This window comes from Nelumbo lutea, chromosome 4 (genome assembly GCF_056320005.1).
Source record: "Nelumbo lutea isolate HS-2025 chromosome 4, American lotus-T2T, whole genome shotgun sequence".
NCBI classification, from domain to species: domain Eukaryota; kingdom Viridiplantae; phylum Streptophyta; class Magnoliopsida; order Proteales; family Nelumbonaceae; genus Nelumbo; species Nelumbo lutea.
The window spans coordinates 50,863,531-50,878,403 of NC_142687.1; the positions used below are offsets into that span (position 1 = coordinate 50,863,531).

At 45.5% G+C, this 14,873-nt stretch overlaps 13 non-coding genes and 16 pseudogenes across 13 annotated transcripts; all 29 read right to left on the reverse strand.

The window, feature by feature from the left end:
• On the reverse strand, nt 1–119 carry LOC148855978 (5S ribosomal RNA). The gene has a single exon (XR_016097621.1). It is a non-coding gene; the product is annotated as a 5S ribosomal RNA (ribosomal RNA).
• Nucleotides 120–477: 358 nt separating this feature from the next.
• Nucleotides 478–596, reverse strand: LOC148855979 (5S ribosomal RNA). The gene has a single exon (XR_016097804.1). It is a non-coding gene; the product is annotated as a 5S ribosomal RNA (ribosomal RNA).
• A 359-nt stretch (nt 597–955) lies between these two features.
• Nucleotides 956–1,074, reverse strand: LOC148855980 (5S ribosomal RNA). Its single transcript, XR_016097494.1, has one exon. It is a non-coding gene; the product is annotated as a 5S ribosomal RNA (ribosomal RNA).
• Nucleotides 1,075–1,433: 359 nt separating this feature from the next.
• Nucleotides 1,434–1,552, reverse strand: LOC148855981 (5S ribosomal RNA). The gene has a single exon (XR_016097374.1). It is a non-coding gene; the product is annotated as a 5S ribosomal RNA (ribosomal RNA).
• Nucleotides 1,553–1,911: 359 nt separating this feature from the next.
• On the reverse strand, nt 1,912–2,029 carry LOC148855982 (5S ribosomal RNA; annotated as a pseudogene).
• Nucleotides 2,030–2,388: 359 nt separating this feature from the next.
• LOC148855983 (5S ribosomal RNA) lies at nt 2,389–2,507 on the reverse strand. The gene has a single exon (XR_016097311.1). It is a non-coding gene; the product is annotated as a 5S ribosomal RNA (ribosomal RNA).
• A 359-nt stretch (nt 2,508–2,866) lies between these two features.
• On the reverse strand, nt 2,867–2,984 carry LOC148855984 (5S ribosomal RNA; annotated as a pseudogene).
• Nucleotides 2,985–3,343: 359 nt separating this feature from the next.
• Nucleotides 3,344–3,462, reverse strand: LOC148855985 (5S ribosomal RNA; annotated as a pseudogene).
• A 358-nt stretch (nt 3,463–3,820) lies between these two features.
• LOC148855986 (5S ribosomal RNA) lies at nt 3,821–3,939 on the reverse strand. Its single transcript, XR_016097805.1, has one exon. It is a non-coding gene; the product is annotated as a 5S ribosomal RNA (ribosomal RNA).
• A 359-nt stretch (nt 3,940–4,298) lies between these two features.
• On the reverse strand, nt 4,299–4,417 carry LOC148855987 (5S ribosomal RNA). The gene has a single exon (XR_016097807.1). It is a non-coding gene; the product is annotated as a 5S ribosomal RNA (ribosomal RNA).
• Nucleotides 4,418–5,208: 791 nt separating this feature from the next.
• On the reverse strand, nt 5,209–5,325 carry LOC148855988 (5S ribosomal RNA; annotated as a pseudogene).
• Nucleotides 5,326–5,684: 359 nt separating this feature from the next.
• LOC148855989 (5S ribosomal RNA) lies at nt 5,685–5,803 on the reverse strand. The gene has a single exon (XR_016098082.1). It is a non-coding gene; the product is annotated as a 5S ribosomal RNA (ribosomal RNA).
• A 384-nt stretch (nt 5,804–6,187) lies between these two features.
• On the reverse strand, nt 6,188–6,306 carry LOC148855990 (5S ribosomal RNA; annotated as a pseudogene).
• A 359-nt stretch (nt 6,307–6,665) lies between these two features.
• On the reverse strand, nt 6,666–6,784 carry LOC148855991 (5S ribosomal RNA; annotated as a pseudogene).
• A 359-nt stretch (nt 6,785–7,143) lies between these two features.
• LOC148855992 (5S ribosomal RNA) lies at nt 7,144–7,262 on the reverse strand. The gene has a single exon (XR_016096982.1). It is a non-coding gene; the product is annotated as a 5S ribosomal RNA (ribosomal RNA).
• Nucleotides 7,263–7,621: 359 nt separating this feature from the next.
• Nucleotides 7,622–7,739, reverse strand: LOC148855993 (5S ribosomal RNA; annotated as a pseudogene).
• A 359-nt stretch (nt 7,740–8,098) lies between these two features.
• On the reverse strand, nt 8,099–8,217 carry LOC148855994 (5S ribosomal RNA; annotated as a pseudogene).
• A 359-nt stretch (nt 8,218–8,576) lies between these two features.
• On the reverse strand, nt 8,577–8,694 carry LOC148855995 (5S ribosomal RNA; annotated as a pseudogene).
• A 359-nt stretch (nt 8,695–9,053) lies between these two features.
• On the reverse strand, nt 9,054–9,172 carry LOC148855996 (5S ribosomal RNA; annotated as a pseudogene).
• A 359-nt stretch (nt 9,173–9,531) lies between these two features.
• On the reverse strand, nt 9,532–9,650 carry LOC148855997 (5S ribosomal RNA). Its single transcript, XR_016097623.1, has one exon. It is a non-coding gene; the product is annotated as a 5S ribosomal RNA (ribosomal RNA).
• A 358-nt stretch (nt 9,651–10,008) lies between these two features.
• Nucleotides 10,009–10,127, reverse strand: LOC148855998 (5S ribosomal RNA). The gene has a single exon (XR_016097806.1). It is a non-coding gene; the product is annotated as a 5S ribosomal RNA (ribosomal RNA).
• A 359-nt stretch (nt 10,128–10,486) lies between these two features.
• LOC148855999 (5S ribosomal RNA) lies at nt 10,487–10,605 on the reverse strand (annotated as a pseudogene).
• A 359-nt stretch (nt 10,606–10,964) lies between these two features.
• LOC148856000 (5S ribosomal RNA) lies at nt 10,965–11,083 on the reverse strand. Its single transcript, XR_016098084.1, has one exon. It is a non-coding gene; the product is annotated as a 5S ribosomal RNA (ribosomal RNA).
• Nucleotides 11,084–11,442: 359 nt separating this feature from the next.
• Nucleotides 11,443–11,560, reverse strand: LOC148856001 (5S ribosomal RNA; annotated as a pseudogene).
• Nucleotides 11,561–11,919: 359 nt separating this feature from the next.
• Nucleotides 11,920–12,038, reverse strand: LOC148856002 (5S ribosomal RNA). The gene has a single exon (XR_016096253.1). It is a non-coding gene; the product is annotated as a 5S ribosomal RNA (ribosomal RNA).
• Nucleotides 12,039–12,397: 359 nt separating this feature from the next.
• LOC148856003 (5S ribosomal RNA) lies at nt 12,398–12,515 on the reverse strand (annotated as a pseudogene).
• A 359-nt stretch (nt 12,516–12,874) lies between these two features.
• On the reverse strand, nt 12,875–12,993 carry LOC148856004 (5S ribosomal RNA; annotated as a pseudogene).
• Nucleotides 12,994–13,351: 358 nt separating this feature from the next.
• Nucleotides 13,352–13,470, reverse strand: LOC148856005 (5S ribosomal RNA; annotated as a pseudogene).
• A 359-nt stretch (nt 13,471–13,829) lies between these two features.
• Nucleotides 13,830–13,948, reverse strand: LOC148856006 (5S ribosomal RNA; annotated as a pseudogene).
• Nucleotides 13,949–14,873: the final 925 nt, after the last annotated feature.

Genomic DNA, 14,873 nt, shown 5'->3' on the forward strand with positions numbered 1-14,873 from the left:
GGGATGCAACAGGTGGACTTCCCTGGAGGTCACCCATCCTAGTACTACTCTCGCCCAAGCACACTTAACTTCGGAGTTCTGATGGGATCCGGTGCATTAGTGCTGGTATGATCGCACCCGTCCGCTTCTTGCTCGCTTAAATCTTAATGCACTCACTATCTTGCTCCCCTCCATTAATTCTTTCATACTTGAAAAAATGGTGTATGCAACTTTCCTCCCTTGGTAAACGTGGACAAGCTTCCACGTGAGCGGAGTTATTCCTTTCCAGATCTGCCGCAGCCACGGATAGATGCAATACAATCGAGGGGCCCACAATGCACGACGAATGCCGAAAGCCTGGTTTGCACCGTTCCCATTCAGTAATGACGATCCTACCGCAAATGGTCCGAGTATCCGGCGCGTTGTTTCCAGTTGTCTCGCCGAAACGACATATGGAATTTGCAAATAGTATATCAAAAATAAAATATTAATAAAATTGGGTTGCAACACAAGGATTTCCCAGGAGGTCAACCATCCTAATACTACTCTCGCCCAAGCACGCTTAACTTCGGAGTTCTGATAGGATCCGGTGGATTAGTGCTGGTATGATTGCAACCGTTTGCTGCTTGCTCGCTTAAATCTTTATGCACTCACTATCTTGCTCCCCTCCATTAATTCTTTCAGACTTGAAAAAATGGTGTATGCAACTTCCCTCCCTTGGTAAACGTGCACAAGCTCCCACATGAGCGGAGTTATTCCTTTCCAGATCTGCCGCAACCACGGATAGACGCAATACAAGCGCGGGGCCCACAATGCACGTAGAATGCCAAAAGCCCAGTTTTGCACCGTTCCCATTCAGTAATGACGATGGTACCGCAAATGGTCCGAGTATCCGGCGCGTTGTTTCCAGTTGTCTCGCCGAAACAACATATTGAATTTGCAAATAGTATATCAAAGATAAAATATTAAGAAAATTGGGGTGCAACACGAGGACTTCCCAGGAGGTCACCCATCCTAGTACTACTCTCGCCCATGCACTTTTAACTTCGGTGTTCTGATGGGATCCGGTGCATTAGTGCTGGAATGATCGCACCCGTCTACTTTTTGCTCGCTTAAATCTTTATGCACTCACTATCTTGCTCCCCTCCAATAATTGTTTCAGATTTGAAAAAATGGTGTATGCAACTTTCCTCCCTTGGTAACCGTGCACAAGCTTCCATGTGAGAGGAGTTATTCCTTTCCAGATCTGCCGCAACCCCAGATAGATGCAATACTATCGCGGGGCCCACAATGCACGACGAATGCCAAAAGCCCGGTTTTGCCCCGTTCCCATTCAGTAATGACGGTCGTGTCGCAAATGGTCCAAGAATCCGGCGCGTTGTTTCCAGTTGTCTCGCCAAAACGACAAATGGAATTTGCAAATAGTATATCAAAAATAAAATATTAATAAAATTGGGGTGCAACACGAGGACTTCCCAGGAGGTCACCCATCCTAATACTACTATCGCCCAAGCACACTTAACTTCGGAGTTCTGATGGGATCCGGTGCATTAGTGCTGGTATGATCGCACCCGTCCGCTTCTTGCTCGCTTAAATCTTTATGCTCTCACTATCTTGCTCCCTTCATTAATTCTTTCAGATTTGAAAAGAACGGTGTATGCAACTTTCCTCCCTTGGTAAACGTGCACAAGCTCCCACGTGAGCGGAGTTATTTCTTTCTAGATCTGCCACTGCCACGGATAGATGCAATATTATCGCGGGGCCCACAATGCACGACGAATGCCAAAAGCCCGGTTTTGCACCGTTCCCATTCAGAAATGACGGTCTCGCCGCAAATGGTCCGAGAATCCGACGCGTTGTTTCCAGTTGTCTCACCGGAACGACATATGGAATTTGCAAATAGTATATCAAAAATAAAATATTAATAAAATTGGGGTGCAACACAAGGACTTCCCAGGAGGTCACCCATCCTAACACTTTTTCACCCAAACACGCTTAACTTCGGAGTTCTAATGGGATCCGGTGGATTAGTGCTGGTATGATCGCACCAGTTTGCTTCTTGCTCGCTTACATCTTTATGCACTCACTATCTTGCTCCCCTCCTTTAATACATTCAGATTTGTAAATACGGTGTATGCAACTTTCCTCCCTTGGTAACCGTGCACAAGCTCCCATGTGAGCGGAGTTATTCGTTTTCAGTTCTGCCGCAGCCCCGGATAGATGCAATACTATCAAGGGGCCCACAATGCACGACGAATGCCAAAAGCCCGGTTTTGCATCGTTCCCAATCAGTAATGACGATCGTGCCGCAAATGGTCCGAATATCCGGCGCGTTGTTTCCAGTTGTCTCGCCAAAACGACATATGGAATTTGCAAATAGTATATCAAAAATAAAACATTAATAAAATTGGGGTGCAACACGAGGACTTCCCAGGAGGTCACCCATCCTAATACTACTCTCGCCCAAGCACACTTAACTTCCGAGTTCTGATGGGATCCGGTGCATTAGTGCTGGTATGATCGCACCCGTCCGCTTCTTGCTCGCTTAAATCTTTATGCACTCACTATCTTGCTCCCTTCATTAATACTTTCAGATTTGAAAAGAACGGTGTATGCAACTTTCCTCCCTTGGTAAACGTGCACAAGCTCCCACGTGAGCGGATTTATTCCTTTCTAGATCAGCCACTGCCACGGATAGATGCAATACTATCGCGGGGCCCACAATGCACGACGAATGCCAAAAGCCCGGTTTTGCACCATTCCCATTCAATAATGACGGCCGTGCCGCAAATGGTCCGAGAATCCGACGCGTTGTTTCCAGTTGTCTCACCGAAACGACATATGGAATTTGCAAATAGTATTTCAAAAATAAAATATTAATAAAATTGGGTTCCAACACAAGGATTTCCAGGAGGCCAGCCATCCTAATACTACTATCGCCCAAGCACGCTTAACTTCAGAGTTCTGATGGGATCCGGTGGATTAGTGCTGGTATGATTATACCCGTTTGCTTCTTGTTTGCTTAAATCTTTATGCACTCATTATCTTGCTCCCCTCCATTAATACTTTCAGACATGAGAAAATGGTGTATGCAACTTTCCTCCCTTGGTAACCGTGCACAGGGTCCCACGTGAACGGAGTTATTCCTTTCCAGATCTGCCGCAGCCCCGGATAGATGCAATACCATCACAGGGCCCACAATGCACGACGAAGGCCAAAAGCTCGGTTTTACACCGTTCCCATTCAGTAATGACGATCGTGCCGCAAATGGTCTGACTATCCGACGCATTGTTTCCAGTTGTCTCGCCGAAACGACATATGGAATTTGCAAATAGTATATCAAAAATAAAATATTAGTATAATTGGGATGCAACAGGTGGACTTCCCTGGAGGTCACCCATCCTAGTACTACTCTCGCCCAAGCACACTTAACTTCCGAGTTCTGATGGGATCCAGTGCATTAGTGCTGGTATGATCGCACCCGTCCGCTTCTTGCTCGCTTAAATCTTAATGCACTCACTATCTTGCTCCCCTCCATTAATTCTTTCATACTTGAAAAAACAGTGTATGCAACTTTCCTCCCTTGGTAAACGTGGACAAGCTTCCACGTGAGCGGAGTTATTCCTTTCCAGATCTGCCGCTGCCACGGATAGATGCAATACAATCGAGGGGCCCACAATGCACGACGAATGCCGAAAGCCTGGTTTGCACCGTTCCCATTCAGTAATGACGATCCTACCGTAAATGGTCCGAGTATCCGGCGCGTTGTTTCCAGTTGTCTCGCCGAAACGACATATGGAATTTGCAAATAGTATATCAAAAATAAAATATTAATAAAATTGGGTTGCAACACAAGGATTTCCCAGGAGGTCAACCATCCTAATACTACTCTCGCCCAAGCACGCTTAACTTCGGAGTTCTGATAGGATCCGGTGGATTAGTGCTGGTATGATTGCAACCGTTTGCTGCTTGCTCGATTAAATCTTTATGCACTCACTATCTTGCTCCCCTCCATGAATTCTTTCTGACTTGAAAAAATGGTGTATGCAACTTCCCTCCCTTGGTAAACGTGCACAAGCTCCCACATGAGCGGAGTTATTCCTTTCCAGATCTGCCGCAACCACGGATAGACGCAATACAAGCACGGGGCCCACAATGCACGTAGAATGCCAAAAGCCCAGTTTTGCACCGTTCCCATTCAGTAATGACGATGGTACCGCAAATGGTCCGAGTATCCGGCGCGTTGTTTCCAGTTGTCTCGCCGAAACGACATATTGAATTTGCAAATAGTATATCAAAGATAAAATATTAAGAAAATTGGGGTGCAACACGAGGACTTCCCAGGAGGTCACCCATCATAGTACTACTCTCGCCCATGCACCTTTAACTTCGGTGTTCTGATGGGATCCGGTGCATTAGTGCTGGAATGATCGCACCCGTCTACTTCTTGCTCGCCTACATCTTTATGCACTCACTATTTTGCTCCCCTCCTTGAATACATTCAGAATTGAAAATACGGTGTATGCAACTTTCCTCCCTTGGTAACCGTGCACAAGCTCCCTTGGTAACCGTGCACAAGCTCCTTGAATACATTCACAATGCACGACGAAAGCCAAAAGCCCGGTTTTGCACCGTTCCCATTCAGTAATGACGATCGTGCCGCAAATGGTCCGAGTATCCGGCGTGTTGTTTCCAGTTGTCTCGCCGAAACGACATATGGAATTTGCAAATATTATATCAAAAATAAAATATTAATAAAATTTGGGTGAACATGAGGACTTCCCAGGAGGTCACCCATCCTAGTCCCAAGCACACTTAACTTCAGAGTTCCGATGGGATCCGGTGGATTAGTGCTGGTATGATCGCACCCATCCGCTTCTTGCTCGCTTAAATCTTTATGCACTCACTATCTTGCTCTCCTCCATTAATTCTTTCAGCTTTGAAAAAATGGTGTATCCAACTTTCCTCCCTTCGTAACCATGCACAAGCTCCCACGTGAGCGGAGTTATTCCTTTCCAGATCTACCGCAACCCCGGATAGATGCAATACTATCGCGGGGCCCACAATGCAAGACGAATGCCAAAAGCCCGGTTTTGCACCGTTCCCATTCAGTAATGATGATCGTACCGCAAATGGTCCGAGTATCCAGCGCGTTGCTTCCAGTTGTCTCGTCGAAACGACATATGGAATTTGCAAATAGTATTTCAAAAATAAAATATTAATAAAATTGGGGTGCAACACGAGGACTTCCCAGGAGGTCACCCATCCTAATACTACTCGCCCAAGCACACTTAACTTCGGAGTTCTGATTGGATCCGGTGCATTAGTGCTGGTATGATCGCAACCGTTTGCTTCTTGCTCTCTTAAATCTTTATGCAGTCACTATCTTGCTCCCCCCCATTAAATCTTTCAGATTTGAAAAAACGGTGTATGCAACTTTCCTCCCTTGGTAACCGTGCACAAGCTTCCACGTGAGCGGAGTTATTCCTTTCTAGATCTGTCGCAGCCCCGGATAGATGCAATACTATCGCGGGGCCGACAATGCACGATGAATGCCAAAAGCCCGGTTTTGCACCGTTCCCATTCAGTAATGACGATCGTGCCGCCAATGGTCCGAGTATCCGGCGCATTGTTTCCAGTTGTCTCGCCGAAATGACATATGGAATTTGCAAATAGTATATCAAAGATAAAATATTAATAAAATTGGGGTGCAACACGAGGACTTCCCAGGAGGTCACACATCCTAGTACTACTCTCGCCCATGCACGCTTAACTTCGGAGTTCTGATGGGTTCCGGTGCATTAGTGCTGGTATGATCGCAACCGTCTACTTCTTGCTCGCTTAAATCATTAAGCACTCTTTATCTTGCTCCCCTCCATTAATACTTTCAGACTTGGGCAGAGTTATTCCTTGGTAACCGTCTACTTCTTGCTCGCAACCGTCTACTTCTTGGTAACCGTGCACAAGCTTCCACGTGAGCAGAGTTATTCCTTTTCAGATCTGCCACAACCCCAGATAGATGCAATACAATCGCGAGGCCCATAATGCACGACGAATGCCAGAAGCTCGGTTTTGCACCATTCCCATTCAGTAATGACGATCGTGTCGCAAATGGTTCGTGTATCCGGCGCATTGTTTCCAGTTGTCTCGCCGAAACGACATATGGAATTTGCAAATAGTATATCAAAAATAAAATATTAATAAAATTGGGGTGCAACACGATGATTTCCAAGGAGGTCAACCATCCTAATACTACTCTCGCCCAAGCACACTTAACTCCGGTGTTCTGATGGGATCCGGTGCATTAGTGCTGGTATGATCGCACTCGTTTGCTTCTTGCTCGCTTAAATATTTATGCACTCACTATCTTGCTCCCCCCCATTAATTCTTTCAAACTTGAAAAAACGGTGTATGCAACTTTCCTCCCTTGGTAACCGTGCACAAGCTTCCACGTGAGCGGAGTTATTCCTTTCCAGATCTGCCGAAGCCCCGAATGGATGCAATACTATCACGGGGCCCACAATGCACGACGAATGCCAAAAGCCCGGTTTTGCACCGTTCCCATTCAGTAATGACGATGGTACCGCAAATGGTCCGAGTATCCGGCGCGTTGTTTCCAGTTGTCTCGCCGAAACGACATATTGAATTTGCAAATAGTATATCAAAGATAAAATATTAAGAAAATTGGGGTGCAACACGAGGACTTCCTAGGAGGTCACCCATCCTAGTACTACTCTCGCCCATGCACCTTTAACTTCGGTGTTCTGATGGGATCCGGTGCATTAGTGCTGGAATGATCGCACCCGTCTACTTTTTGCTCGCTTAAATCTTTATGCACTCACTATCTTGCTCCCCTCCAATAATTGTTTCAGATTTGAAAAAATGGTGTATGCAACTTTCCTCCCATGGTAACCGTGCACAAGCTCCCATGTGGGAGGAGTTATTCCTTTCCAGATCTGCCGCAGCCCCAGATAGATGCAATACTATCGCGGGGCCCACAATGCACGACGAATGCCAAAAGCCCGGTTTTGCCCCGTTCCCATTCAGTAATGACGGTCGAGTCGCAAATGGTCCGAGAATCCGGCGCGTTGTTTCCAGTTGTCTCGCCAAAACGACAAATGGAATTTGCAAATAGTATATCAAAAATAAAATATTAATAAAATTGGGGTGCAACACGAGGACTTCCCAGGAGGTCACCCATCCTAATACTACTCTCGCCCAAGCACACTTAACTTCGGAGTTCTGATGGGATCCGGTGCATTAGTGCTGGTATGATCGCACCTGTTCGCTTCTTGCTCGCTTAAATCTTTATGCACTGACTATCTTGCTCCCTTCATTAATACTTTCAGATTTGAAAAGAACGGTGTATGCAACTTTCCTCCCTTGGTAAACGTGCACAAGCTCCCACGTGAGCGGAGTTATTCCTTTCTAAATCTGCCTCTGCCACGGATAGATGCAATACTATCGCGGGGCCCACAATGCACGACGAATGCCAAAAGCCCGGTTTTGCACCGTTCCCATTCAGAAATGACGGTCGTGCCGCAAATGGTCCGAGAATCCGACGCGTTGTTTCCAGTTGTCTCACCGGAACGACATATGGAATTTGCAAATAGTATATCAAAAATAAAATATTAATAAAATTGGGGTGCAACACAAGGACTTCCCATGAGGTCACCAATCCTAACACTTTTTCACCCAAACACGCTTAACTTCGGAGTTCTAATGGGATCCGGTGGATTAGTGCTGGTATGATCGCACCAGTTTGCTTCTTGCTCGCTTACATCTTTATGCACTCACTATCTTGCTCCCCTCCTTTAATACATTCAGACTTGAAAATACGGTGTATGCAACTTTCCTCCCTTGGTAACCGTGCACAAGCTCCCACGTGAGCGGAGTTATTCGTTTTCAGTTCTGCCGCAGCCCCGGATAGATGCAATACTATCAAGGGGCCCACAATGCACGACGAATGCCAAAAGCCCGGTTTTGCATCGTTCCCATTCAGTAATGACGATCGTGCCGCAAATGGTCCGAATATCCGGCGCGTTGTTTCCAGTTGTCTCGCCAAAACGACATATGGAATTTGCAAATAGTATATCAAAAATAAAATATTAATAAAACTGGGGTGCAACACGAGGACTTCCCAGGATGTCACCCATCCTAATACTACTCTCGCCCAAGCACACTTAACTTCCGAGTTCTGATGGGATTCGGTGCATTAGTGCTGGTATGATCGCACCCGTCCGCTTCTTGCTCGCTTAAATCTTTATGCACTCACTATCTTGCTCCCTTCATTAATACTTTCAGATTTGAAAAGAACGGTGTATGCAACTTTCCTCCCTTGGTAAACGTGCACAAGCTCCCACGTGAGCGGAGTTATTCCTTTCTAGATCAGCCACTGCCACGGATAGATGCAATACTATCGCGGGGCCCACAATGCACGACGAATGCCAAAAGCCCGGTTTTGCACCGTTCCCATTCAGTAATGACGGTCGTGCCGCAAATGGTCCGAGAATCCGACGCGTTGTTTCCAGTTGTCTCACCGAAACGACATATGGAATTTGCAAATAGTATTTCAAAAATAAAATATTAATAAAATTGGGTTCCAACACAAGGATTTCCAGGAGGCCAGCCATCCTAATACTACTCTCGCCCAAGCACGCTTAACTTCAGAGTTCTGATGGGATCCGGTGGATTAGTGCTGGTATGATTATACCCGTTTGCTTCTTGCTTGCTTAAATCTTTATGCACTCATTATCTTGCTCCCCTCCATTAATACTTTCAGACATGAGAAAATGGTGTATGCAACTTTCCTCCCTTGGTAACCGTGCACAAGCTCCCACGTGAGCGGAGTTATTCCTTTCCAGATCTGCCGCAGCCCCGGATAGATGCAATACCATCGCAGGGCCCACAATGCACGACGAAGGCCAAAAGCTCGGTTTTGCACCGTTCCCATTCAGTAATGACGATCGTGCCGCAAATGGTCCGACTATCCGGCGCATTGTTTCCAGTTGTCTCGCCGAAACGACATATGGAATTCGCAAATAGTATATCAAAAATAAAATATTAGTAAAATTGGGATGCAACAGGTGGACTTCCCTGGAGGTCACCCATCCTACTACTACTCTCGCCCAAGCACACTTAACTTCAGAGTTCTGATGGGATCCGGTGCATTAGTGCTGGTATGATCGCACCCGTCCGCTTCTTGCACGCTTAAATCTTTATGCACTCACTATCTTGCTCCATTCATTAATTCTTTCAGATTTGAAAAGAACGGTGTATGCAACTTTCCTCCCTTGGTAAACGTGCACAAGCTCCCACGTGAGCGGAGTTATTCCTTTCCAGATCTGCCGCAGCCCCGGATAGATGCAATACCATCGCAGGGCCCACAATGCACGACGAAGGCCAAAAGCTCGGTTTTGCACCGTTCCCATTCAGTAATGACGATCGTGCCGCAAATGGTCCGACTATCCGGCGCATTGTTTCCAGTTGTCTCGCCGAAACGACATATGGAATTTGCAAATAGTATATCAAAAATAAAATATTAGTAAAATTGGGATGCAACAGGTGGACTTCCCTGGAGGTCACCCATCCTAGTACTACTCTCGCCCAAGCACACTTAACTTCGGAGTTCTGATGGGATCCGGTGCATTAGTGCTGGTATGATCGCACCCGTCCGCTTCTTGCTCGCTTAAATCTTAATGCACTCACTATCTTGCTCCCCTCCATTAATTCTTTCATACTTGAAAAAATGGTGTATGCAACTTTCCTCCCTTGGTAAACGTGGACAAGCTTCCACGTGAGCGGAGTTTTTCCTTTCCAGATCTGCCGCAGCCACGGATAGATGCAATACAATCGAGGGGCCCGCAATGCACGACAAATGCCGAAAGCCTGGTTTGCACCGTTCCCATTCAGTAATGACGATCCTACCGTAAATGGTCCGAGTATCCGGCGCGTTGTTTCCAGTTGTCTCGCCGAAACGACATATGGAATTTGCAAATAGTATATCAAAAATAAAATATTAATAAAATTGGGTTGCAACACAAGGATTTCCCAGGAGGTCAACCATCCTAATACTACTCTCGCCCAAGCACGCTTAACTTCGGAGTTCTGATAGGATCCGGTGGATTAGTGCTGGTATGATTGCAACCGTTTGCTACTTGCTCGCTTAAATCTTTATGCACTCACTATCTTGCTCCCCTCCATTAATTCTTTCAGACTTGAAAAAATGGTGTATGCAACTTCCCTCCCTTGGTAAACATGCACAAGCTCCCACATGAGCGGAGTTATTCCTTTCCAGATCTGCCGCAACCACGGATAGACGCAATACAAGCGCGGGGCCCACAATGCACGTAGAATGCCAAAAGCCAAGTTTTGCACCGTTCCCATTCAGTAATGACGATGGTACCGCAAATGGTCCGAGTATCCGGCGCGTTGTTTCCAGTTGTCTCGCCGAAACGACATATTGAATTTGCAAATAGTATATCAAAGATAAAATATTAAGAAAATTGGGGTGCAACACGAGGACTTCCCAGGAGGTCAACCATCCTAGTACTACTTTCGCCCATGCACCTTTAACTTCGGTGTTCTGATGGGATCCGGTGCATTAGTGCAGGAATGATCGCACCCGTCTACTTTTTGCTCGCTTAATTCTTTATGCACTCACTATCTTGCTGCCCTCCAATAATTGTTTCAGATTTGAAAAAATGGTGTATGCAACTTTCCTCCCTTGGTAACCGTGCACAAGCTCCCATGTGAGAGGAGTTATTCCTTTCCAGATCTGCCGCAGCCCCAGATAGATGCAATACTATCGCGGGGCCCACAATGCACGACGAATGCCAAAAGCCCGATTTTGCCCCGTTCCCATTCAGTAATGACGGTCGTGTCGCAAATGGTCCGAGAATCCGGCGCGTTGTTTCCAGTTGTCTCGCCAAAACGACAAATGGAATTTGCAAATAGTATATCAAAAATAAAATATTAATAAGATTGGGGTGCAACACGAGGACTTCCCAGGAGGTCACCCATCCTAATACTACTGTCGCCCAAGCACACTTAACTTCGGAGTTCTGATGGGATCCGGTGCATTAGTGCTGGTATGATCGCACCAGTCCGCTTCTTGCTCGCTTAAATCTTTATGCACTCACTATCTTGCTCCCTTCATTAAATCTTTCAGATTTGAAAAGAACGGTGTATGCAACTTTCCTCCCTTGGTAAACGTGCACAAGCTCCCACGTGAGCGGAGTTATTCCTTTCTAGATCTGCCACTGCCACGGATAGATGCAATACTATCGCGGGGCCCACAATGCACGACGAATGCCAAAAGCCCGGTTTTGCACCGTTCCCATTCAGAAATGACGGTCGTGCCGCAAATGGTCCGAGAATCCGACGCGTTGTTTCCAGTTGTCTCACTGGAACGACATATGGAATTTGCAAATAGTATATCAAAAATAAAATATTAATAAAATTGGGGTGCAACACAAGGACTTCCCAGGAGGTCACCCATCCTAACACTTTTTCACCCAAACACGCTTAACTTCGGAGTTCTAATGGGATCCGGTGGATTAGTGCTGGTATGATCGTACCAGTTTGCTTCTTGCTCGCTTACATCTTTATGCACTCACTATCTTGCTCCCCTCCTTTAATACATTCTGACTTGAAAATACGGTGTATGCAACTTTCCTCCCTTGGTAACCGTGCACAAGCTCCCACGTGAGCGGAGTTATTCGTTTTCAGATCTGCCGCTGCCCCGGATAGATGCAATACTATCAAGGGGCCCACAATGCACGACGAATGCCAAAAGCCCGGTTTTGCATCGTTCCCATTCAGTAATGACGATCGTGCCGCAAATGGTCCGAATATCCGGTGCGTTGTTTCCAGTTGTCTCGCCAAAACGGCATATGGAATTTGCAAATAGTATATCAAAAATAAAATATTAAAAAAATTGGGGTGCAACACGAGGACTTCCCAGGAGGTCACCCATCCTAATACTACTCTCGCCCAAGCACACTTAACTTCGGAGTTCTGATGGGATCCGGTGCATTAGTGCTGGTATGATCGCACCCGTCCGCTTCTTGCTCGCTTAAATCTTTATGCACTCACTATCTTGCTCCCTTCATTAATACTTTCAGATTTGAAAAGAACGGTGTATGCAACTTTCCTCCCTTGGTAAACGTGCACAAGCTCCCACGTGAGCGGAGTTATTCCTTTCTAGATCAGCCACTGCCACGGATAGATGCAATACTATCGCGGGGCCCACAATGCACGACGAATGCCAAAAGCCCGGCTTTGCACCGTTCCCATTCAGTAATGACGGTCGTGCCGCAAATGGTCCAAGAATCCGACGCGTTGTTTCCAGTTGTCTCACCGAAACGACATATGGAATTTGCAAATAGTATTTAAAAAATAAAATATTAATAAAATTGGGTTCCAACACAAGGATTTCCAGGAGGCCAGCCATCCTAATACTACTATCGCCCAAGCACGCTTAACTTCAGAGTTCTGATGGGATCCGGTGGATTAGTGCTGGTATGATTATACCCGTTTGCTTCTTGCTTGCTTAAATCTTTATGCACTCATCATCTTGCTCCCCTCCATTAATACTTTCAGACATGAGAAAATGGTGTATGCAACTTTCCTCCCTTGGTAACCGTGCACAGGCTCCCACGTGAGCGGAGTTATTCCTTTCCAGATCTGCCGCAGCCCCGGATAGATGCAATACCATCGCAGGGCCCACAATGCACGACGAAGGCCAAAAGCTCAGTTTTGCACCGTTCCCATTCAGTAATGACGATCGTGCCGCAAATGGTCCGACTATCCGGCGCATTGTTTCCAGTTGTCTCGCCGAAACGACATATGGAATTTGCAAATAGTATATCAAAAATAAAATATTAGTAAAATTGGGATGCAACAGGTGGACTTCCCTGGAGGTCACCCATCCTAGAACTACTCTCACCCAAGCACACTTAACTTCGGAGTTCTGATGGGATCCGGTGCATTAGTGCTGGTATGTTCGCACCCGTCCGCTTCTTGCTCGCTTAAATCTTAATGCACTCACTATCTTGCTCCCCTCCATTAATTCTTTCATACTTGAAAAAATGGTGTATCCAACTTTCCTCCCTTGGTAAACGTGGACAAGCTTCCACGTGAGCGGAGTTATTCCTTTCCAGATCTGCCGCAGCCACGGATAGATGCAATACAATCGAGGGGCCCACAATGCACGACAAATGCCGAAAGCCTGGTTTGCACCGTTCCCATTCAGTAATGACGATCCTACCGCAAATGGTCCGAGTATCCGGCGCGTTGTTTCCAGTTGTCTCGCCGAAACGACATATGGAATTTGCAAATAGTATATCAAAAATAAAATATTAATAAAATTTGGTTGCAACACAAGGATTTCCTAGGAGGTCAACCATCCTAATACTACTCTCGCCCAAGCACGCTTAACTTCGGAGTTCTGATAGGATCCAGTGGATTAGTGCTGGTATGATTGCAACCGTTTGCTACTTGCTCGCTTAAATCTTTATGCACTCACTATCTTGCTCCCCTCCATTAATTCTTTCAGACTTGAAAAAATGGTGTATGCAACTTCCCTCCCTTGGTAAACGTGCACAAGCTCCCACATGAGCGGAGTTATTCCTTTCCAGATCTGCCGAAACCATGGATAGACGCAATACAAGCACGGGGCCCACAATGCACGTAGAATGCCAAAAGCCCAGTTTTGCACCGTTCCCATTCAGTAATGACGATCGTACCTCAAATGGTTCGAGTATCCGGTGCGTTGTTTCCAGTTGTCTCGCCGAAACCACATATGGAATTTGCAAATACTATATCAAAAATAAAATATTAATAAAATTGGGTTGCAACACAAGGACTTCCGAGGAGGTCAGCCATCCTAATACTACTATCGCCCAAGCACACTTAACTTCAGAGTTCTTATGGGATCCGGTGGATTAGTGCTGGAATGATCGGACCCGTTTGCTTCTTGCTCGCTTAAATCTTTATGTACTTATGATGTGTGGCTCATTGTGACACTAGCAAGTGCACTAGCCGTTCAAGTAATAAAGTAGTGAGTGAAGTATCGTTCCCACGAGGATTTAGGAAACAATTACCAATACTAAATTGAACATTTCTTATCTGATCAACAAATAAATCAAAACTCTAATGAAAGCTAAGAAATCCTAAATTAAAATCTATCTAAATCATTGGTCCAATTGCCTTCAATTCAGGTTAGAAGAGTAAGCAGTAAATGTCAATCTCAGAATTCAGCAATCTATCAATTTGGATCATTCGAATGAATCATGATTGAGCCTTGGTTTGGTGAAACCCCAAGGTCATGAACAGCCTCTCTCAAGCGCATGTTCATCCTATGCATGAGTGACGGTTCTTCTATCTCTAGCAAGAATCTAATCCCCATGCATGCATTTCTTCAAACACTTCTAAGGCATCAATTCAAATCTGAATTGATCACCAACTGAATTGTGCAAGTTATCTCTAACCTTGCACTCAATTCAGTTCTTGAATAGTAGATCTGAATTCCTAGAGTCTCTCTCAAGCACTCTAGGAATTCCAAGCTGTAGATTAATTCGCCCAATCTGAAATTTGCAGATCTGAATTCTCTTTCAAGCAATTCAGATCTTGCAATCTCAGATCTGAGAATTCAGATCTGAGTTTTGAAGGTTAGTTGGCCGAATTGATCTGCAATCACACCCTTATTCAAGAAACTTCAAGTACAATGCATGATCATTTGAATGAATCAAAAAGAATTAGATTGCTGAACTGAAATTTTACAAGCTGAAATACATCAAGGAAGAATGGAAACAAGGAGAAAGAAGAAAGAACATATAACTAAGAAACTGAATTCAAATCAAAAGAGAATGAAACTACAAATGATTTATTAC